The following is a 23,302-nucleotide window of genomic DNA, read 5'->3' on the forward strand; positions in this document are numbered from 1 at the left end:
CAGATGCTCTCCTGCACCCTGGCCGTGGCTCACAGCTGTGGGGAGAAGATGTCCTCGGTGAACCTCCCTACATTTTTTGTGCTTGTGAGCACAGGGCTGGTCCCAGGGAGAGTTCAGCCAAGCTCCTCGGGAACAATAACAAAGGAGACAGAATCTCCTGGTGTTGCTTAGGTACAGGGTCAGAACTTCCACCTGCCCGGTTAGAACCCGAATCTGTTCCCCTTGTCTCTGTTCCTCTCGTGTCTCACCTCCCAGGACCTCCCATGCCACCTGGTGGTGATATCTCATGTTCTCGTCCCAAGGTTTTTTTGAACAGCTTTCATGAAACACGAGTTCACATACCATGCAGTTCAGTCACACAGTGTACACAGTTACGTATCCCTAATGGATTTTGAGATCCCCCATCAAAGACTCCATTTCCTTAAATACCCAATGGAAGTCATCTAGTGGGAATATTTCCTGCCCCAAAGTGTGTGTGGGACAGGTGCTTAGAGTCACGCTTTGTCCCTAGACTCCAGAGTGCTCACGTGTCCTGGGACACCTTGGTCTCTGCCCATTCCACCCCAGGCTCAGCCTCCACGTCTGTCTGTCCACAGCTCCAGACACACTGTGTATGGTCTGCAAGGTTTTCAAGAAGGGCAAGTGTTTGGAAGGCCAAGGCAACTGCACCGCAGAGCAGGGCCCCGGATGCAGAACCAGGGATCTCTTCTTTTTCCACATTAGAGGTAATGCTGCCGGGCTGCCCCCTGACTTCAGACACTGTGGGGGCTCTCCAGGCTGAGGAAGCCCTTGCTGAGAGGTGCCTGTGGCCGAAGTCCAGAGAACACTGTGGCACTGAATGTCAATTCCTTCTCTTGCAGATGCGTGGCGCTACAACCACACTCAGTTAGACTGCTCGGATGAGTGTAAGGCTTGGAGGATGTTTCGTGGAAACCTGAAGGTGTCAAGCTTTTGCTGTCAAGGTCAAGATTTCTGTAACATATATCGAGGAAAATCACGGCGGTGGACATTACCGTCTCAGTAACTGCTGACTCCTTTGTCAGGGTGGCGTCCCCTCGCCCTCTCCTGTCCCTGGCACCTCTGCTCCTGTCTCCCTCCCCACATGCACCTCAGGGGCACACCCCACCCGGCTCTGTCTTCCACACCAGCCCCCCTCACCTTTCTCCTGGCCACTGGCTCCTTCCCAGGGGACACTGGACACTCTCGGTTCCCCCTGCTCCCAGGTCCCTGCGTCCTGCACACCTGCAAACCTCCCTCAGCCCTCCTGACCCTGCACTCCCTGCTCTCTCACAGCCCTCGCATTTCTCTGGCTGCCTGGCTGCCTCACTTCTAATCCTGCCCACTCAGGAGGGACTGGGATGTGCCCGGAAACGGGATGGGCTCCATTCCACACATCAGGAGTGTGAGGGGTCAGTGGAAAACTCAGGAAAATGTGCGCAACTGGCAGATGGGCAGAGCGGCCTCAAAGTACAAGGAGGCTCCAAGGCCTGAGGCAAAGAGATGGGATGTCGGCCTCAGATGCTGCATCCAAACTCAGGGCGTGCAGATGGTCAGGAGACTCAGAGGGGTTGTCCAACGAGAGGGGAAGGGAGCGGGGTGGATCTGTCAGGAGTCACGATCCTGGGCCACCAGCATGAAAAGTGGGTGGAGGTTCCAGAGGCCACACGACAGCGAGGTGAGGAGTGGATGGAGCACGACAGGAGGAAGTTGTGAGTGTGGGCACTGCTCCCGAGGAAGTGAGGAGGAACTGACAAAGTCAGTGTTTCTTGTAAGAAAAGTGAGTTTAATATGCTTTCAGGCAAAGTTTTACGTCTTCTCTTTAGCATAAAATGCCTCTCTTATTAGGACTGCAAGAATACCTTTCACTGTCTTCTTGTCTTTCTCAATGTACCTTTTAAAGCATCTTTCTTATTCTCTGGGCATCTTTTCCTTTTTCCCTTTAAATTACACTTCTGTCCTTGTCCCCTTCTTTCATTCTGTCCCCTTATCAGTCGTGATACAAAGATGGAGAATGTTATGATGATGTTAAATTACTCATGGAATATAATCTTACATTTCTTGTTTATAAATTCAAACAAAATAAGAGGAATATTTTGTTTCTCTTGTAGTGACTAACAACAAATTCATTTTGTGTGGTTTTTATTCAGGTAATATTTCTTGGAACTCAAGAGATCTTTTTAAATATCTATTTTTCTCCTCAGCATGTCATATGTAATTACTTGTGGTGGGCTCCCCCACCTAACACTGAGGGGAGATCGGGGATAAAGGGGAAGGCCGGTGGGGTTGGCCAGTGTGGGGCACCGTCCGAAGCAGGGCCTTGTCATTCAACCATGCCGTCAGGAACGACGTCACAATTTAAGTGAGCTGGCTCATTGCTAAATATTGGATCAATGAAACACGAAGAACTCTACCAAGTCAGCTTCTGAAAATGCATTGGTCAGGGGGAGGGACCAGCAGAAGCCCGCCAAGCTCTAGAAAATGGATGGGTTGGAGGGAGGGCCCAGCACAGCCCGGGAAGAATTAGAAAAGAGATGGGTCAGTTTGTAAACCTGAGATGGTGTCATCAAAGCATAACAAAGCCCTTTCCCTCGGTAACGTGCGTTTCAGCCAGTTCACTCGTGGGCCCTCTCTCCGTGGCAGTGGTGTGGCAGGCCGAGAGCGCAGGCCTGGGCGCAGCAACGCCGGGCCAGCCAGAATACAGCCAGGAACAGAGAGGAAGCTGGCCGAATGGGGGCAGAGGCTGGACCAATGGCACAGTTTCTGGACCCTGGTCCTTCTTCTGGCCTTCCTCCGCAGCGGGGTGGAGCTGAGCCAGCAGGCGGTGGCCAAGACACGGACACCAGGCCCCCAGGGGGCTGTCACTTATTTCTGCCCCAGTAAATCTTACCCCCATACCTCATCCTGCCCCGCATGGGCCCCTGGAAATGCTTGTCTTGCAACTCCCTGCAAGGACCCCATTGCCACCAGCAACACTTACTTGTGCAGGTGCTAAGAAAAATAATGCTTTCCCTCCTACCTTCCAAGTTCTTCTACCTGGGATAATAATCAAATTTATAAAAACGAGTAAACAGGAAACATTTAATTCATAAAAACATGAAAACTCCAAAGACGGCGACGTAAAAGCAGGTACCTGTGCTATTGTTGGGGGGGGGGCGGGGGGGGGGTGCCGGCCCTGGGTTTCGGAAGTGAGAGTGAGCTCTTGGCAAGTGGCTGAGGAAGAGCAGACAGATGTGGCCAGTGGGCTTTTGCTGGGCCACCCGGAAACAAGGGGACACTGGGGCGGGTGCCGGGGGTCCAGACAGGTTCCAGCTCGGAGTCCTGTCTCATGGTGTGGTGATTAAGTTACATTTGCCTCCCTGAAGCAACTTTCCATCAGAATTTCAGACCCAGGAAAGAGGGGAGGGGCAGAGGCTCTTTCGGAGCCTTTTTCTTAATAACCCACTTAAAATCAATATTGCAAACGGCATGACTTTCGGTCCCCCTCCATGGCTACTCCATGCCCAGTGCTAAGGAGCGAGGTTGGGGCCTGGCTGGAGACCAGGTGTAGCCCACCCGCCACCCCTCCACCCAGCTCACCCCAGGGCCTTGCAGACCTGCAGGACCAGACCAGAGACTGCTAGAAGAACGGCACACAGCCTCGTCTTCTCCCTTTGACCCATATTTCCTCTGCTGAAAAATGCCTTAAATCGCTGGGGGACAGATGAAGGATCCTACTGACCCTGGGGCACAGGCAAGGTCCTGCTGTGTCTGCAATAAGGACAGGAGACGACAATCTTCACTTCTTTAAGCAGGTAAAAGCTATCACCCAGACCAGCCACAGAAAGCAGGGGTATTGAAAAAGCTCTGCCCCAGGCCCAGGCGTTCAGAAACAGCCTAAGATTCCAATTAGACCAGGATAACCACATCTCTGTGTTGCAATTACAAGTTGAGCGGCAATAACAAGTAGCCTCATTATAATAGTGAGAGAGGAGTAAAACAAGAATAGACCACCCCAAAACTGGCCCTTTAGCATTTAGGCTGGTTATTTTTAAGAACTAGCATATACAAAAGTTTCCAAAAAACCAAATGGAAGTTAGCCTTTCGTAAGAGACCATCTGTAATGGTATCTCCTCCTAAGTACCAGGAAGAGGACAACTAAATCTCTAGAAATTTATCAGTGGAGGAGGCAACAGCTTAAACTGCATAACAACTACCCTGGCCAGTGTGGCTCAATTGGCTGGAGGTAACCGAAGGGTTGTGGGTTTGATTCCCAGTCACGGGACATACCTAGGTTGATGGTTCAATCCCCAGTCCAGGCTTGTATGTTATGGGAGAAACGCGGTTCTTCTTGCCGACACAGTAAAGAATCACACATCAGCAAGTCTATTAGCGTACAAGCAGCGTTTATAGGTCACGCCTTCCCATGCAGGAGAACAGGCCTTGCTGGGGTGGGGGTGACAGGTACAGGTTGAGGACCGGGCAGGGTAAGGGCAGCAAGAGGCAAGGGCAAGGGTGGCAAGAACATCAAGTCCTTTGTCCTGGGAACATGTGTAGTTGGCCGGATGGGGTAAAGAAGTTACATATTGATTGACAGATAAAGGTGGTGCCAGCTTTCCCGGGGGGGACGTGATGACCCAGACTTAGGTGTGTGTGGGGTCTGTTAGCCCGAATCCTTCTCTTGCTCCAGACTCCATTTGTTCATCTTGTTGTAAAACAGATACATGACAGGAGGCAGTTAATTAAAGTTGGGGCAGTACCCAAAGTTATTTATGGGGTCTTTCTGCAAGCACTAGGGACTCCCTCCTAAAACAGATAGTGACCAGACGCAGGCAATTAACCAAAGTTGTTTACAAGGCTTCTCTGGGCGCTGTGGACCCATCCCCTTCCCCTGCCAGGCCTGGAGATGAACGCAGTTTCAAGGCTTCTTCCCCAGATAGTGGGAACCATACATAGAGTCTCAAGGACTTCCCTCCTCCGAGTTAGCATGGTGCTTCTTGTGGTGTTGGAACACCCAGCAGTATCACTGGACCAGCCCCGTGGCCTGAGGCTACAGTTCTCAGGACTGCTGAGTCAGTGGGTGAGACACGCCTGCCTCCCTCCCGGCCTCGGTTTACCATCCGCCTCACCTCCCAGTGTGATCCCTGGTCCGCTCACACACGGGAGGCAGCTGGTCAGCATTTCGCTCTCACACTGATGTTTCTCTCTCTCCCTTCCACCCTCTCTAAAAGCAACAAAGAAATGTCCTGGGTTGAGGATAAAAAAAAAAAAAAACCCACTGTATAACAACTTCACTGCTCTTCCTGGTAACCTTTGGTAACTGCTCCCTCTGTCCCCCCAGCTCCCACATCTTTTGTCTTTCCCTGAAGATGGCATTGAAAGTGGTTCAGGATGTAACCCAGTTTTCCTGTGCATCCACCATTTAAACAAGAAACATCCATGCTATTAAACTTGTGTTAGTTTTCCTTGTGTTCATCTGCCTTTTATTGCAAGAGCTGGGGGTTGTCTCAGCCAAGCACCTAGGCGGACAGAGGGAAATGGTTCCCCTCCCCCGCAGGAGCACGCGCTTGGAGACCCCTTCTGCCGCCAGGGGTGCGGGGGCGTGGAAAAGCTGAGCGGGGAGCACGGACACGCAGAAGAACCCTCCAGCACCCCTAAGACCCTGAGCACAAGAGGACAGCAGCCCGTTGCTAAGGAAATTAGAAGCCCACGGCACACGGACAGTAGTGATAGCAAGAATAAAAAGTGACCTGTCACAACTCCTGATCCTAACAGCCCGGCATAAACAGAGGCATGCGCATCTCCAGGCACCAGCGCTATTTGTCTCATTCTCTGCTCTTCTACCCGCCCTGCCAAGCGTTTGATAAAAAATTACAAACACAGAAAGGCAAAAGAAAACAGTGTATTATCAAGAAATAAAGTAATCATTATACCAAAACTGAGCAATGGCCCAGATGTTGAAACTATTAACCAGGGACATGAAAATAACTATTAACAAATCAAATTCAGCTGAGTAAATTTGAAGATCTAATTGGCTTTATTAAGTGGTTCATGAATCAGGCAGCGCCCCATCCAGCAACTACAAGGGTTGTACAAAATACAAGGTTTTTATAGGCAAAATGAGGGTGAAACAAGAAAGGCAAGAGTGGATCATTTGAGGGAGGGGAGCTCCTCGGGCAGGTCACCTCACCAGTGCTGGCCAGGAGCACCAGGCTGATTATTTGAAAGTTCCACTCCTGTAGCTGCCGGTGGAAATGGGGCTCTTTCACAGATGGTGAGAAAGGCATTTCCAGGGACCCACGCGTGGGAGGCTGAGGTTCAGTGGTAAGAGTTGTTGGGGCTGAAGTAAATGGATGTGCCCAGGTTGTCTACATCTCACCTCTGTCCGTCCTGCCGTGGAAAAACCCAACTGTGTCTTCATTGGGCCCAGAAGCAAGGCCAGTGTCCCAGCACTCTGTGCCGTGCCGAGGCTCAATTCAGTTTAGTCTCTGTCCCCATTCAGCTAGTTTAGTCTCTGCTTGCAGCTGTGCTTCAGCTGGCACTGTGCCCAGGCCCATGCCAGGAGTCCACAGAATCTGCCACGAGCCCACAGTGGCTGCTAGGCCAGCATGGCTATAACAGAGAAAGAAGACTCGAATGAATGGGGAGAGATCATGTTACGGGGGGGTCGGGGGGCGGCACTTTGTTAAGCTTGGATTGTATTATCTCAGGCTTGGGAAGGACCAGGTGCTTCTTCAAAATAACCAATCAACTTCTCAATCCTTTATGGGTTTGCACTGGGTGCATCCCCTAACCCAGGGGTGTTAAACTCATTTTCACCGGGGGCCACAGCAGCCTTGCAGTTGCTTTCAAAGGGCTGAATGTAATTTCAACTTCTTAACTGTTAAGGAGTAGTTACAGTTATACAGTCCTAAAATGATTTCAGCCCTTCAAAGGCAACCGCGAGGCTGATGTGGCCTCCGGTGAAAATGAGTTTGTCACCCCTGCCCTAACCAGCCCATTTTCTAGATTTTCTGGGGCTCTGTGTCCCTTGCTCAATCCAATCCTCTTCCCAGGCTGGGCTCTGCCCGTGGTGGTTACCATTTGGCTCCTACTGCACATGCCCCATAGTAGAAGCACCTCTCCTGGCATCTTCACTTTAGAGGAGTTTCCCCTTTATTGTTTTCTCTCCCCCCTGGTAATCCTGGATAATGACCTGTGAGGATCCTTCCTGCCCACTTTGGGGATTAGGCCCTGAGGGCGGAGCCTGCGGGGGTCCCCTGGGGAGCCTGTGAATGCTGTAACTTCCTAGTGAATATGGCTTATTGCCTGGTTCAGCTCCCTAGTTTATTATTTTTGATGCCTGATTCCCTCTGCTCCCTTCCTTTATTAATATCTAGCTACATACACTAACACTGTGAGAGGCTGAAACTACAATCAGGTTAGGCATTAAGTCGTGGTGAAGTGTAGCAAAAGTGATTCCTTTTGGGTCTATTGTTTCTTTTTAAAACAACTATAGTTAATATGTTAAAAGATTGATTGGAAAAGTCAGAGAACATGCATGAGCAGGCACAGAATACATACAATTTCTAATAAAAAGTCAAACAGAGATGCTTGAAATAAAGTAGCACAATATCAAAAGTGAAGAATCCCTGTGGAAGGCTCATCAGAAGCTCCGCACAGCTGAGGGAAGAATCAGTGAACTTGAAGACTGAGCAAGGGAAATTATTCACTCAGACTGAAACATGAGGCGACATCATCATCATCATCATCATCATCATCATCATCACATTAGTAATAGTGACAAACAAGCTCACGGCATCCAAGAGCTGTGGGAAAACGCCAAACATTCTAACACACATTATTTGCTTCCTAGAAGGAGAAGGAAGAGAAAATGTAACAGAATATACACTTAAAGACATAATAGCCAAGCTTTTCCAAAAGTAATGAAAAATATCAAAACACAGATCCAAAGAAACTGAACAAATCTCAAATAGGATGCATACTAAAAACAACAACAGTGTCAAACTGCTTAAAACCAAAGATAAGACAAAATTCTGAAGACATCAAGAAAAAAGGCCACTTGGTATACTTGTATTTTAAGTTAAACTGTGATACATTAAAGATGTATTCTGTAAGTCCTGGAGCAATCAGTAAAAATATTTTAGAAAAGAGGTATCAAGTCAATAATAAAAATAAAATGGGCCCTGGCTCAGTGGACTGAGTGCTGGCCTGTGAACCTAAGAGTCAGTTGATTCCCAGTCAGAGCACAGGCCTGGGTTGCGGGCCAGGTCCCCAGTTGGGGGAGTGCAAAAGGCAACCACACACTGATGTTTCTCTTCCTCTTTCTCCCTCTCTTCCCCTCTCTCTAAAAGTAAATAAATAAAATCTTTGATTAAAAAAATAATAAAATTAAATAATAAAAATACATAATCAAAAACAGGACACAAAAATACCTATATTCTCCTCTGGGAAAATAGTAAACAACCAGCAAGATGATAAATTTTAATCCAACTACATTAATAATATTATTAAATACAAACAGTATAACACCTTTCAATTAATGGCACAGATTGTCAAGTTATATTAAAAAACAAAGAAAAATAGATGTACTTAGAAAACAAACACGTGTAGATAGGTTAAAAATAAAAGGATGGAAGAAGATACAGGCAAATACTAATCTAAAGAAAGCTGAAGTGTCTATGTTATTATCAATTAAAGTGGATTTCAGGAAAATGAATACTACCCCAGGCAAACATGGGCATTAGTTAATTATTAAAAAGGTCAATCCACCAAGAAAACTTAATAATACTAAACGTTTTCTGCACTAACAACAGAATTTCGAAATGCACAAAGCAAAAACCAATAGAATTGAAAGTAGAAATAAACAGATTCATAATAACAGTTGCAGGTTTTGAAACTCTTCTGTCAGTAATTGATGTAATAGGTGGACAGAAAACCACTAGTTCTGTTGACCTGCACCTGTAGAATACACAACAGTACTCTAGTGCTTTCCAGAACATTCACAAAGACACATGGTACTGTGGACCACAAAACCTCAACAAATTTCAAATCAATCATAGAAAGTATGTTTCCTGACTATAATAAAACTAAACTAGTAATAGAAAAATAACTGGAAAACCTCCAAATTTAAAAAAAATAAACAACACTGTTCTAACTGAAAGAAGGAAGTCAAAGGTAAAATTTTTTAAAGATATTTTTAATGGGATGAAAATGAAAACACAATATATCAAAATGTGTGGGGCACAGCTGAAGCAATGCTTAGAGGTCATTTATAACATTAATCCCAATCAAAATATTACCAAGAATTTTTTTTTTTAATATTAGGGTGGTCAGTGACACAGGCTAGGAAAGAATTCACAAAGAAAGTGTGGAGAGTAAAGGTTTTATTGCACTTTCCTAAGCGAGGGAAGGGCCAGGTGTGGAGCTGAGCAGCAGCAGCAGCCCTGAGGGGCCGGGGCTTTGAGCTTTTACCGGGTGATGGGGCGGCTGTGGAGCAGGACGTTTCCGTTGGTCCTGCACGAGCTGCAGCTTGTCTCGATGTTACCTTTGGGCGCAGGGTCCGGTACGTCCTGTTCCGTAAGTTCCCGAAGCCTCTGAGCCTTCAGGGCACTTCCAGTGATTTTCCAGCCCTGAGGATAGAGGCTCACAGAACAATGAGGGTCAGGCTTGGCTTTCTGGGGTCCAGCTAACTCTGGGAAAGAGGGTTTGAGAATGTGGTTTTTGTCCTATTATTCTCCCCTCTGGTTTTTGAGATGAATTTATTCTTAATGACCTGGACCTGTCCTGGTTCTGGGGAGGAGGGACACACGCCTCTTCTTCTGGCACTACTCCCTGCAGATTATAAACATAGAGTTGTCCCTGCCTGTGGGTCGGGTATGGGTCATTAAGATGGAGAGGATGGAACTGGACAGCCCGAAAGGTGAGGGCTATAGCAGGGGGTCATTTGTGAAAGGAGTCTCCTAGAGCTTGGGCACTTGGTTGGATGAAAGTCATAACAAACTCAGGAGACATGGCCCAAAAGCGACAATAAAGAGAAGAGCTGCAACAGGACCTAGGAAAGGAGTCATCCAGGAGAAGCCAAGACTAGGTATTGGCTTTAAAATCCCCCAAAGGGGAAGGCAGAGCAGTAAAGAAATTCTGTACGGCTGACCCTGCATCAGTAGTTCTCAGTAATCCTCAGTCAAGGGATGAAAGAAAAACAATGAAACACTAGCTTGGAAGAAAACTAGAAAAATTAGGATTTAATTCAGTTGTAGGTCAACATTGTGATTGCCATTGAAACATAACTTCTTTCCCTAAAATCGCCCTCACTTTATCAAAGAAATGGCATTAAGTCCAGCTTCAATTTGGCCTGACGGTTTGCGTGAACACAGCAAGAATAGTGATTGGCCAGATCGGCTCTTTCAAATCTGCTTGGCTGGAACTTTACGAGGAACCTTCAGACTGAGCTTTAGTCAGACTCCCAGGGCAAAGACAGCAAGCCACACAGTTGCTATCTGGTTTTGTCTGAAATACCTATCAGTTTGGGTGGATTCCTCAAGTTCTGGAGGTCCCTGAAATGTCTTCAGGTTCCTCCCTTACCATCTTTCAGGAAAGCAACCTTCATTCCCTACCTGGAAAGACTGTCATGAATCATGCGACCAAGCGAGGTACCAGGTCGTTTCTCCAAGAGGCTCTTATTGGCTTCAGAAGTCAATCTTAGTTCCTTCAGGCTTTCGGGTGACATCCAGAGTCCAGGCGCGACTCCTCAATCACGACATTCCAGACAAAGTCTTGGCTAATCAAACCACATTTGAATACTGGTGCTATTACAAAGAGAACAGATTCTTTTTATGCACACAAACATATTACCATGAAAATAATACTTACTCATTAAGAGTTGCTGAATTCTGGAGGGATTAGATGGGGAGAAAAATATAATGTTCCAATATTGCTTGCTTATAAGGGTATGCTTTACCAATTGCTTTAGAAAGAAAAGAACAAAACAAGCTTCTTTATATCTGGAGAACAATGTGAATTTAAACTAGCAATATTTTGAATCCATTTTTGTTTGTCTTGATTATTTGCCTGCCTTTCCACACATCCAGTTATTCCTTAGGGTTCCATAAACCTTCATTTACATTAAAGGTAAGACCTGCTCACACACCTGTAATTTAAAGTAAGTCGGAGTTCTTTTCATGAACCTTTCCAAAGACACATTTGCAAAAGCATTCGAGTAAAACAATGACTGTTTATAAATGACAAAATTTAAAATGATAGGGTTAGAGATTTGAGTATAGTGCTATTGTTAAACAACTTTGCTTCTTTGTAAGATATAACTTCCAAGATAACAATTTCTTGGTAAGTAATAATTACTATGATACTGTTACAGAACAAACAAGGGGGGGCCTGGGACGATATACTATTATTGAAAGAAGGCCCCGGGTCCGTTATGTCCACTGCCCAAGGAAAGACGTCTCTCAATGCCAGAGATTCGTGAAAAGGAAAGGAAATGTTTATTTAATGCTATACAAACTTCAAGTAGTGACCTAATGTCTTTATCAAAAATCCTAAAGTCCCTAAAAACACCCACAAACACACAGTCCTTCTTTCCTTCCCCTGTTGCCCAGTCCAGAGTACCGTATCTCAGGAAAGGAAATAGAAGTCCATGGCTCAGGCAGTCCTCTGGTTCTTCCCAGTTAGTACTCCATCTCGACTGGGAGACCTCCCTAGGTTCCCAGCACCCTCAGCTGAGTTGCTGGGATCTCTGCTAAAACTGGGTGGTGGTTCCCCCTTCTAAAGCTGTGGGGTTCCCCACTCTGGCAAAGGCACGTGGTCCTCTCTCCCAGGGCCACGGGAGTCCCCACTCTGTCAAGGCTGTGTGGTTCTCTCTCTCTCAGGGCTGCAGGAAGTGAGAGTCCCCACTCTGTCCAGGCCACGTGGTTCTCCCCCAGTCGCTGCCATGTCTGGGTTTAAATCACCTGCGCCAATCTTTTTCTGCAGCCCCATTTCCGACTCCTCCTACACTCGGCACACTTGCCCTCAATCTGCTGTCTTCTCCAGCTTTTCTGGTCACCATCGTGGGTCTGGGCAGGTGTCACCCCATGTCATGGAGCCAATCTTCTCCCAGCTCCCACACAGGTGCTGTAACTCAGGGGACCTGCCCCCCAGGTTCCATCTTGGGGGGGAGGTCCCTTTCCATCCCCCTGGCCTTCAGCATGGCCATAGCTATTTAGCATATCTAAGTGACCAGCCAAAGGCTATAGGTATGCTAAATGACCATGCCATGGATTAGCTGCAAAGCTGCCCTGCATGTTCTTGCTCTGTGTGCCCCTTCCCCCAACTCACACCTGTGGGGGAAGGGGTGAAGACACCTTAAAAATCTCCTGGACACCTTAAGTTCTGGACCCCATTTCAAATGCGTATTTGGGATCCTCCCTCTTGGCTGCACCCTGTAACAATACGACATAAAAGAATAATATAAAGCCCATATTTTAAGATTCACCACATAATTTCAAAATAGGTAAAGACCAAACACTGTGTAAGATTTTAAAACACTGCAGAGAACTTACCAGCAGTGTGCAGTGAGCATTGGAAATGATCCACAAATCCCCACCGTGTGGGTCACAAACACCCCGAGTACCACTGCTGGACGTCCCCGGAGGGGACCAGCACCCTCGGCTTGTCGGCTTGTCCCCTGTCGTGTCACTGACAGGACACCTGTTACCCCTGAGCATTTCCTGTTTGAACTTGGATTGAACTTTTTGCCAGTTTCTTCCTAGGGCAGGTTGAAATTTCTAAAGCATCTAGTTTGATAAAATAGTTACAGAATGACAAAACAACCTGAATAGTTATTATTATTCTGTTCAGCAAAGCTTCCCCTGTAATTTCAAGCATATTCAATAGGTCTAATTTTAAAAAACAAACAAACTTCTCTTTCATAAGGAGAGAATATAAATCCTTGAGGCATTCCAGGTGTCCATTGGAATAACCCAAAGTGATTTGTCAGGTTTTAAAATTTAAACTTTGGGAAGGTTGTCAAACAAGCTTGACTGAAAGATTATAACGTAACCTCATAAAACAGTTAAGGTCAGCCATGCTTTAGGGGGTCCAGCCAGCCCCGGGAAAGAGGGCCTGAGAAGGTGGCTTTTGCCCTGTTACAATATATCAAAATTTGTGAGGCACAGCTAAAGCGATGCTTAGAGAACATTTATAACATTAACCCCAATCAAAATATCATCAAGAATTGTTTTAGAAATCATTAAGCAATTTGAAAATCCTTTTGGAACTGCAAAGAACCTAGAATCTTCAAAACAACTTGGAGAAAGAACAAAGTTGGAGGAGTCATACTCCCTCATTTCAAGGTTTGCTATAAATGGACTGTGTTGCCAAGGCAACGTGGTATTGTCGGTCATAAGGATAGACAAGTAGGTCCATGAAGAATTAGGAGAGTCTTGAAATAAACCTACACCAGGATGGTCAATTGATCTGAGATGAAGGTGCCAGGTTAATTCGACGAAGAAAGGCTAGTGCTCTCAACCAATGGTGCTAGGATGGGACATCCATATGCAAACAACAACACAGACCCGTACGGGAGTGACCACATCTGAGGGAGCTGTACAGTTAAAAGCATGAATCTTACTGTGTGTCAATGATGATCTAATAGGGTTTTAATTAAACTTACTGAGGTGACACTGGCTGATGAGATTATATAGGCTTCAACTATACAGTCCTATGGTATAGGACCTGTACATTGCACTGCGGGTCCACCACTCAAAGTCAAACCATCTGCTGTCGCCACATACTGGGTTCCCTTTTCCTCCCCCCCTCCTACCATGCTGTTCTTCTGGTGACCGCCATACTGCTGTCTGTGTCTGTGAGTTTCAGTTTCATTCTCACATATGAGTGGAGTCGTATGGTTGTTAGTTTTCTGTGACTGACTTGTTTTACTGAGCATATTACTGAAGATAATCTGAATAACTAAACAGAACTTGTTACATCAATGTTGTAGGTCACATGATGCAATATAAAGCAACCAGTAAGAGGCATAGAAGTATGTTGGAAAGATATCCATGACATATTATATTAAAAGTAGGTTATAATTTTTAATACATGTGAATGTATATACACTTATATCTAAATACACAAAGATACACATCCTAACCTACTTCACTTTTTTTAGTCTTAATCACTTCTATTTGACTTAATCGATAAATAAACACAAGAGAATGGTTGTGAAACCACTGGCAAAATGGTAAACTTTAAAGCATGTATTTCAACTTCACTCACTATATCTCTTACAATGGGAATATATATTTTTCACCAATAAATGCTTAATGCTTTAAATTTACAATTATCCTATTTGCAAAAATTTGAAAATCTCTCAGATTCTTGAAAAAATCATTCCAATTAAATTAAAAGAACAAAAATTCTTTTATTCTTACACTTTAAAATATATTCAAAATGACATTTTTACAGCAGCCCAAACTTTTAACCAAAAATTCAGAACCATAGTCTCAGAAGCTAACCCAAGTGGCCACATCTAATCTCAGTATCCTGACTCTTTTTTTTTTAAGATTTTATTTATCCATTTTTAGAGAGGGAAGGAAGGGAGAGAGAAACATCAATGTGCGGTTGCTGGGGGCCGTGGCCTGCAACCCAGGTATGTGGCCTGACTGGGAATCAAACGTGCGATGCCTTGGTTTGCAGCCCGCGCTCAATCCACTGAGCTACGCCAGCCAGGGCTAGTATCCTGACTCTTAACACTGGGGAAAAACGCCCTGGCCCCTAAAACAAGGCAGACCAGCAGCTGGTACTGTTTTCCCTTCTGGGCACTCATAGCTTTGTCCTTGGTTATGATTTTTATTTCACCTGCTCAAACACAGACAACTGCTCCAACTTTAAAGAAAGTGTAAATGGACGTTGGGCATTTCATATGTCACTCCTGCCAAGATTTAAGACCTCCAGCAACAAGAATCAGAAGACCTACAGTTAAGGTTACTAAGGGATTTACTGCTACCAGTACGATCTGTTACCCAACATCAATAGTGGTTTTGAATTACATGGTATTTCTTCACATCTGTAGCGCCTCATTAAATATCAGGTAAACACTTTACAATCACAAAAAGGGTTGAGAACGAAATTCCAATGACAATTGTGTGATTTGCTTAAGATAGCCCTTCGAGACAGGGCTCAGACACAATCAAGATTGGGAATGCGCTCTGTAGGTTCCGGAGGTCTAAGAGGGCGACGACCTACTTCCCTTTAAAAGCCTCGGAGAGAGACCTGAAGACGTAAACAAGGGAAGCCCTCGCACCATGGGACGCGATTGCTGGCGATGTCTGCTTGTTGCCAGTGGAAGTGGGGCCCTTGTGCTGCCAGAGAAAAGCATTTTCAGGGACCCACAAGGGAGCAGGAGGTCTAGCGATAAGGTTTATTTGGGTGAAAATAAAAGGCTGCCCCCAGGTCCCAGGGTCTCATCTCCATCCGCCCCACTGTGGAAGACGTCCAGTCTCGTCTCCATCAGGCCCAGAACGGGGCCAGTGTCCGGACACTTGGCGCCATTGGTTCAGTGCATGTCTGTGTCCAGATGCGGCATAGTCTGTCCCCGCTGGCCCTGTGCTTGGCCAGCGCAGCCTGCCACCCGTTGTCCCAGGCGGCTGCTAGGGCCACAGGGCTGCTACAAAGAGAAGGCTCCCATGAACAGGGCGCGTGTTACCAGGATAGAGAGAGATTAAATTATTTTGGGCTGGGGAAGGACCAGGTGCTTTTTCAAAATAACCAATCAACATCCCAGTCTTCTGTGGCCTTGTGTTGGATCCTCCCCCTAATCAACCCACTTTCTAGATCTTTTGGGGCTCTGTGTCCCTTATCCAATCTGATCCTTTTCTCAGACTGCATCGACAGGCCTTCATGATTGCCACGCTGGTCCTATTTGCGCATGTGCTCACCTGCCCCCGCAGCCTGGGTGAGTGGACTGGGGAGATGGAGTGACGGCAACGCCCTCTGCAGGGCACTGCTGCCCTCCCCTGGGGAGTGCACGCGGCTGTAGCTTTCTGCGTGGCTGGGCTTCGTAATATCTGATTCCCTTTGCTTCCTTCCTTTATCAATATTTAGTACCTACGCTAACATACTTTTGCCAGTATTTTTAACTTTTTCTTAATTATGTATTTTACTCATAGAATTAAAACATAAAAACAAAAATTCCAAACAACACCAACCAAAATAATATATGGGATTTATTAGGAAAAAAGCTAAACAGTGGAAAGCAGGGAAGATTGAGTACAATTGTGTGTGTGTGTGTGTGTGTGTGTGTGTGTGTGTGTGTGTGTTTAAGACTTCCAGCCCTAAGATCTATGAGTAAGAGCAAGGCGAGACAAATTACCCTGGTTGGCCCGGCAGAACAAGAGCCATTAAACTGAAGGCGCGTGGAGGGAAAGGACCAGATCGTATTCATTGCTGTACTATCAGCTCTGAATTCAGGGTTTAGCAATCAGAAAATATCTGTGGAAGAGAGGGGGATGGGTCATGCTATGTTCCAGTCAATGGTGGGGGGAGAAAGGGAGGGAGGGGGGAGAGAGAGAGAGCGCACGAGCGCACCGGAGGTGGTGGGAAGGAGAAAGCGTCTACTTGGTGGGTTGAGCTGTTGAAACATCAATACCCATAGCTGCATGGGAGTGGGTTTTAGCACTTGGAAAGGCTGCAGGAGTATTAAAAATAAACAGGGGCTGAATGGGAGGCCAAGGCTAGGGAACAACAGACCAGGGTGAGGAAGGGCCAGGTCTCTAAAGCCTGTTACAGAAAGATCTGTCACAGCAGCATACAAAATCCACGCGAGTACCCGGTCTGAAGAGAGGCATGGGGATGCACAGGTCCCTACAGCCCTGGGATGCATACAGGAGCCTGTCACCTGCAGAGGAAGAAAGACCAGAAATGAGGGCCTCTGATCTATGGCCTCCAAGTTCAGGTGTTTACTACATAAGAGGTAAAAAAAAATAAACATTTGTTAAAAAAAAACGTGGTTCAATGAATGTGGAGAAATAGCACATTGTTCAAGAGGAGATGGACTGCCAAGGTAGGAAGGGACATTAGTCACCAGGTCCACACCCTTTCCCAGGTTCTTAAAAAAAAAAAAAAAAGTCACACTCAGCTTCTGCCCCCAGGGCTCCTGAAGCTGCCACGGGCTCTTGAAGCTCCCTCAAGATCCAGCAAGTTCATCCTCCACCCCAGAGACTCTTCAGGCCCCACTCACCCCTATAGACCTTCTTCACGACGCACTGCTGGCTGCCTTGCGTCTGGCAGAAGCTTTCCCCGCTCAAGCAAACCCCAGTGGAGTTGACTAGATTGCACTTGAAACATTTTAGAGCTGAAAGGCAAAACCGGCATGATGAGGCTCTTCCCGCCCAGCTGGGGGTGGGGGTGTGGGAGAGGACGGGGAGCACCGCTGGTGGCCCAGGCACAGCTGGACAATGACCGGTTGTCACCCCTGATGAATACGCAAAGCAGGTGATTTCAGAGGGACCTGGGAGGAGGCGTGCATGCCTCTGGGTGCAAGGTTTGTGCCCAAGTGCAGACGGGATCTCCCTCCACTCCCAGGGATGGAGTGAGCTGCTGGAGGAAGGTCAAGTCCTACCCCGTAGTCGATCTGACCTCACTGGTAAAGGCTGGGGAGCGTTCCTCCCAGGCCTCTCGGGGTAGCCCACATTCCCTGCCCACAGGCAGAAGACTTTCTTTGCTCACTTTCAACTCCAATTTAGGGCTCTCAGCAAGAAAGGCTGAGAAATGGGGGAGTACTAGGGGTTAGAAATGAGCTGGGAGTTAGGTGAAGGCCTAAGTAAAGTGGGGGCAGAGGGAAAAGAAGAAAGGGTGGAGGGGCACAGTGAGGCCAAAACTGGAAGAAGCAAAGGGGAGAGGAGGCAGAGGCAGAGGGTGTGGGGGTGGGGGGGGTAAGAATGGGGTGGGGTGAAGGCTGTGGTCACCCCTAAGGTTATGGGTTGGTCCTTGTACCTTTTTACTCACTTTCTCATGGCCCCTCAACCCGTAGCCCCCCAGAGGGCCTGCTCACCAAGATGCAGTACCCATGGACCTCCCAGATGCCCTGTGGGGGCTCACCTTGCAGAGAGCCCAAAAACAAGGAGGGGCCCAGCAGCAGCAGCAGGTGAAGATGCGAACCCTTTGAACCCATCGCCGACCCAGAACCAGGAAGAGCAGCAGCAGGTCAGACAGAGCTGCAGGCACCCAGCCCCGGTCCGGCTTTATAACCCAGCTGGGAGGGGCAGCCAATGGGAGCGGAGCAAAGGGCTGCCCTTCCCCAGGGCCCAGAGGGAATGGAGTCCCTGCTGCCTCAGGCTCTGCACACCCCCACTGGCCGAGGACAAAGGAGGGAGCCCTATTATTTTATGGCTCTTTTACTCAATTTTTTTTCTGAGCTTTTAAATGGGAGAGTTATGTGTGCCTTACTCAGCCCAAGTACTTGGGAGATGTGGGTGAGCTGGTGAACCCGGAGGGGTAGGGCACCCTACCCATGACCTTCCTAACTTAAGGGACCACTTCCCTACATGGGGCGTGAGTCCAGCTATGGAAATCTCCCGGTTTCATGGAAATGGACATGTGCCTAGACTGTTGCTAATAAAGCACTCAACTCAAAATAGCAGATTTAGGTGTATTTTCCAGGCAGGCTGCATTCCAGACAAAATAGAGATTTTTATGTGTTTGTATGCTTGATGGGTGTAATTTTAAAACACTGATCTTTTGAAACAGGGCATTGAGCTAGATGGGGTTAAAACTCGGGGTAACTGAGACAATATAAAAACAAAACAAAACAAAAATGATAAAAATTCTCCACACCTGGCTAGGGGCTGGGAAAAGGCAGTACAGTAAGTAAAAGTTACTTTGCATATAAATAAGAGCTGGCTAGTATTATAGAAATGCTAATTGCCGTGCAGCTGGAAGCAGGGAAATGGGGTCAGGTCAGTAGCTCTTTAAGGAGTCGGATGCCCTGCCACTAGAGGCTAGGAGCTTTTCACCAGGCCGTGCCTGCCCAGACTGATAAGGTAGTTGGGGAAAAGCTTTACCTGCACTAAAAAGCAAGGAACTCACATGAAATGTAAGAAATCCTGTAAGACGTAGAAGACTCAGCACAAGTGTTTCAACGGGCCCGCGTAGGGATTCTCTCAAACACACGGTTCCGGATTGAGAGCTGGAGAACACCCGGGAACTGTGGGATCCTAGCCGAGCGAGGGCCACGGGGAGAAGCTGGAATGCTGAACGGGAACCTGCGTAGCCCAGCTGCAGACTTCTATTTTTGTTCCTGAAAGACCGTACCTCTGACTGGCCTGGTTTGGCAAAGGGAAGCAAGACGGCGTGTGTTTATGGGTGTTTGGTTTTTGGGACTTAAAAACAGAATTCTGCCATCATTCTAGATCTATATCACTTTTAATAAAGGCTCCCTCTCCTTTTCACCTAACTCTGGCACTGGGAGTTGCATTTTTCGGCAATAGGCGATAGGCCCCTAAATCTGTGCCAGAACCACATAGCCTGGCGTTCTGTGACGATCTGGAGAAAAAGTGTTGTAGCCTTGGCTTCAGGCCGCTCTGCAGCCCTTAGCATACCCCATAACACGGGTCCACCTTCACCCCAACACCAGACTCAAGAATAAACACACGCCTCCCCTCTGCACCGCCCTTCTCCCCCAGCTGAAGAACAGGAAGCCGGGGGCTGACTCCACAGGCTGAACTACCCCCCGGCCCAGCTCTGAAGCCTGAGGAGGTTGTCACATCCTCCATACCAGAACCGCATGTGGCGTTGAGAGACTGCGACAGGCCGGACCGAAAGGAAGCCATCGGCCCCAAGTGATGAAGAGGACAACTGGCAGAACCGATCCCAGATCCGCAGACTCCATCGACCCTGTGTTCGTACACCCAGACCCAGGGAAAAACCCTGAGACTGAAAATCCACCTCCGGAAACAGAGAAAAACAGGAGGAAAAAAAGCCGCACCACTCCAGGGCGGTAATTAATGAGTTTATTAAGGGAAACTCATAGACGAGGAGTGTCTTAGGTGGCTGCAAGATAAAAAGGGTCCTGGTGCGCTCAGCAGGCGCTGAAGAACTCTGTAGGGTAAGGGGGTGTGTGTGGGGGGGGGAACAGTCATGGGCACCAGTCCGTGAAGGCTACCAGGTAAGGGAAGTTACATGCTTGACCAGGTCAGGACAACAGCCTGTTCCAGGAACCAGCACACGGCGCAGGCGAGAAAGGGGTGCTGATTCATAGCAGAATGAACAGTTACCGCCAGAAAGTCTCTAAGGAGGGCTTGCAGAAAGCAACCTCACCTCCGGCCCAGGTCCGGCTTGGGGACAGACAGTGGCCTTGTCATGGCACAGTCTCTCCTCCACACCCTGTCACTCTGCCAGGGAAACCCAGGTTTTCATAGGTCCCAAGAGCCTCCAAACTCCTGTCCAAGGACCAGAAGGCAGTTTTCCTGCTGCCAGAGGTGGCTCCTTTGGGCAAAGAAGGTCTCTAGCACAAGCTCCATATTGTGAACAAGAATGGATATGTTTCATCAGAAATAATTTTTATAATCTGCTAAGAGTAAGATGTTTAGTAAATGTTCTTCTGGGAATCCATTTAGCTCTGATCCTAGAATGCTCTGGAGGGGGAGAGGGATTGCGCCCTGCTGCTTTGCCCAGCCCTAGCGGCTTCTTTTCTCTCCACTTTCTGCAGCTTCTCCCTGACCCTTCTTCCAGAGCACCCAGGCGTCCAGGCTCCCCCAGGCCTGGGACTGCCCCACCTGCTGCTGCCACGGCCCTTCCTGCAGTGGGAAAACAGACAAGGCTCACTTTAATCCGTAGGGCGCTGAGGGACTCGGCATGAATTGGGACTGGGGACGGATAACATCAGACTCCTAGGGTGGGAGAGCATGTGTCATTTTAATAAATATATTAATATGGTTACTATAATACACTTGGGAAAAGAAAATAAAACCTAATTATATTCTCGGTACAAATTACGCAAAGCTTAACAAAGTGATCTCAGACCATGGAGGTTTAAGGAAGCAGTCAAATACCATCTCGGCCACCATCAAGGAGGTTTAAAGGAGGCCTCTGTATATTTACCCAAAAAATGGTATGCATGTTTTTAAGAGGAAGAAATCCTTTTCTGATGCTCTCTGTGAGGAGAGGGTGGAGGCAGGAGCTCAGTGCTTCCCGGGCTCATGCGGGATCAGCCTCCGCACCAGAGACTCGCCACCTGGGCAGCGAGAGCAGCGGCTCATCCAGAGCAAACCCCTGAACCTGCCTCCGAGGCCCCCTTTTCTCTGACTTCTCAGGGAGCCAAGGCCACCCCGCCTGGGCTCTCTCCTGTTGCGGCTTCTAAGCCCTTCTTTGTTTCACTGTCCCCAGCTTTAATAAATGTACTAAAAAAAAGTAAAAAAATATATACTGAAAAAATGAGAATAGTTTAAAGACCTCCAGGACAACTTCAACGTTAAGTGTATCAACATTTGCATTATGCATGGGGGTGCTGGAAGGAGAAGAGGGAGCAAGGAATTGAAAGTCTATGTGAAGTGATAATAATGGAAAACTTCCTTAAGTTGGTGAATGAAAAAGACACATAAGTCCCGAAAGTGCAGAGAGGCCAAACAAGATAAACCCAAAGAGGCCCACATCAGGGCACACCATAATCAAAATGTAAAAGGTTAAGGACAAAGAGAGAATCTTAAAAGCAGCAAGAGAAAAGCAGTTAGTTTCCTAAAGACTTCCAGCTGATTTCTCAACAGAAACTTGCAGGCCAAAAGGGATTGGCCCAAAATAGTCAAAGTGATGAAAAGTAAGGACCTACAACCAAGATTCCTCTATCCAGCAAAACTATCATGTAGAATCAAAGGACAGATGAAGAGGTTCACAGACAACAAAAAGCTAAAGGAGTTCATAATCATCAAACCAGTATTACAGGAAATGTTAAACTTTAAGAAAAAAGAGTCAAAGCAGCCCTGCCTAATTCACAGAAACAAACACAAGGAGGCTGCCAAAATGAGGAGACCAAGAAACATGGCCCAAATGAAAGTACAGATTAAAACTCCAGAAAAAGAGCTAAACAAAATGGAGATAAGCAATCTATCAGGTTGCAGAGTTCAAAACACTGGTTATAAGGATGCTCGAGGAACTTAGTGAGGGACCTCAGCAGCATAAAAAAGGTCCAGTTAGAAACAAAGGATTCACTAATTGAAATAAAGAACACCTTACAGGGAAATGACAGTAGAGTGGATGAAGTCCAGAATCAAATCAATGATTTGGAACATACGGAAGCAAAAAATAACGAATCAGAACAAGAAGAAGAAAAAAGAATACCAAAAAATGAGGGTAGCGTAAGCAGACTCTGGAACAACTTCAAGGAGTCCAACATTCACATCACAGGGGTGCCAAAAGGAGAAAAGGAAGAGCAAGAAATTGGAAATTTGTTTGCAAAAATAATGAAAGAAAACTTCCCTGATTTGGTGAAGGAAATAGACATGCAAGTCCAGGAAACACAGAGAGTCCCAATCAAGTTGGACCCAAAAAGGACCACACCGACACACATCTTAATTAAAATACCAAAGGTTAATGACAGAATCTTACAAGCAGCAAGAGAAAATAGAGAGTTACCTACAAAGAAGTTCCCACAAGACTGTCAGCTGATTTTTCAAAAGAACCTTTGCAGGCAAGAAGGGGCTGGCAAGAGGTATTCAATGTGACGAAAAGTAAGAACCTACAACCAAGACTACTCTCTCCAGCAAGGCTAACATTTAGAATAGAAAAGTAGATATAAAGTGCTTCCAAGACAAGGTAAAGCTAAAATTCATCATCACCATGCCATTATTACATGAAATGTTAAAGGGACTTAAGAAAAAGAAGATCAAAACTGTGAATATTAAAATGACAACAAATTCAGAACTATTAACAACTGCATTTAAAAAATAAAAAACAAACTAAGCAAACTACTAGAACAAGAAGAGAATCATAGATATGAGGATCCTTTGGATGGGGAAGGGGGAGGAGGAGGGGCAGAAAGGGGGAAGTGGTATAGAGATCAAGAAGCATCATTGGTAGGAATGAAATAGACAGGGGGATGTTAAAAATAGTATAGGAAAGGGGGGAAGCCAAAGAACCTATATCCAGAGCCCAAGGACACGAACTGAGGGGGGGATTGCTGGAGGGGAGGGGGTACTGGGCAGAGGGGGGCAAAGGGAAAAACTGAGACAACTGTAATAAGGGCATAATCAATAAAATATACTTTAAAAAAGCACAAGTAATAGTAAAATGTAGTAAAATAATTAAGAAGTGACAAGCTTTTGAGTATCTTTGTTTCTAA

Source organism: Phyllostomus hastatus, unplaced genomic scaffold, assembly GCF_019186645.2.
Source record: "Phyllostomus hastatus isolate PE091 unplaced genomic scaffold, TTU_PhHast_1.1 phas_scaffold_193, whole genome shotgun sequence".
In the NCBI taxonomy this organism is placed as follows: Eukaryota; Metazoa; Chordata; class Mammalia; order Chiroptera; family Phyllostomidae; genus Phyllostomus; species Phyllostomus hastatus.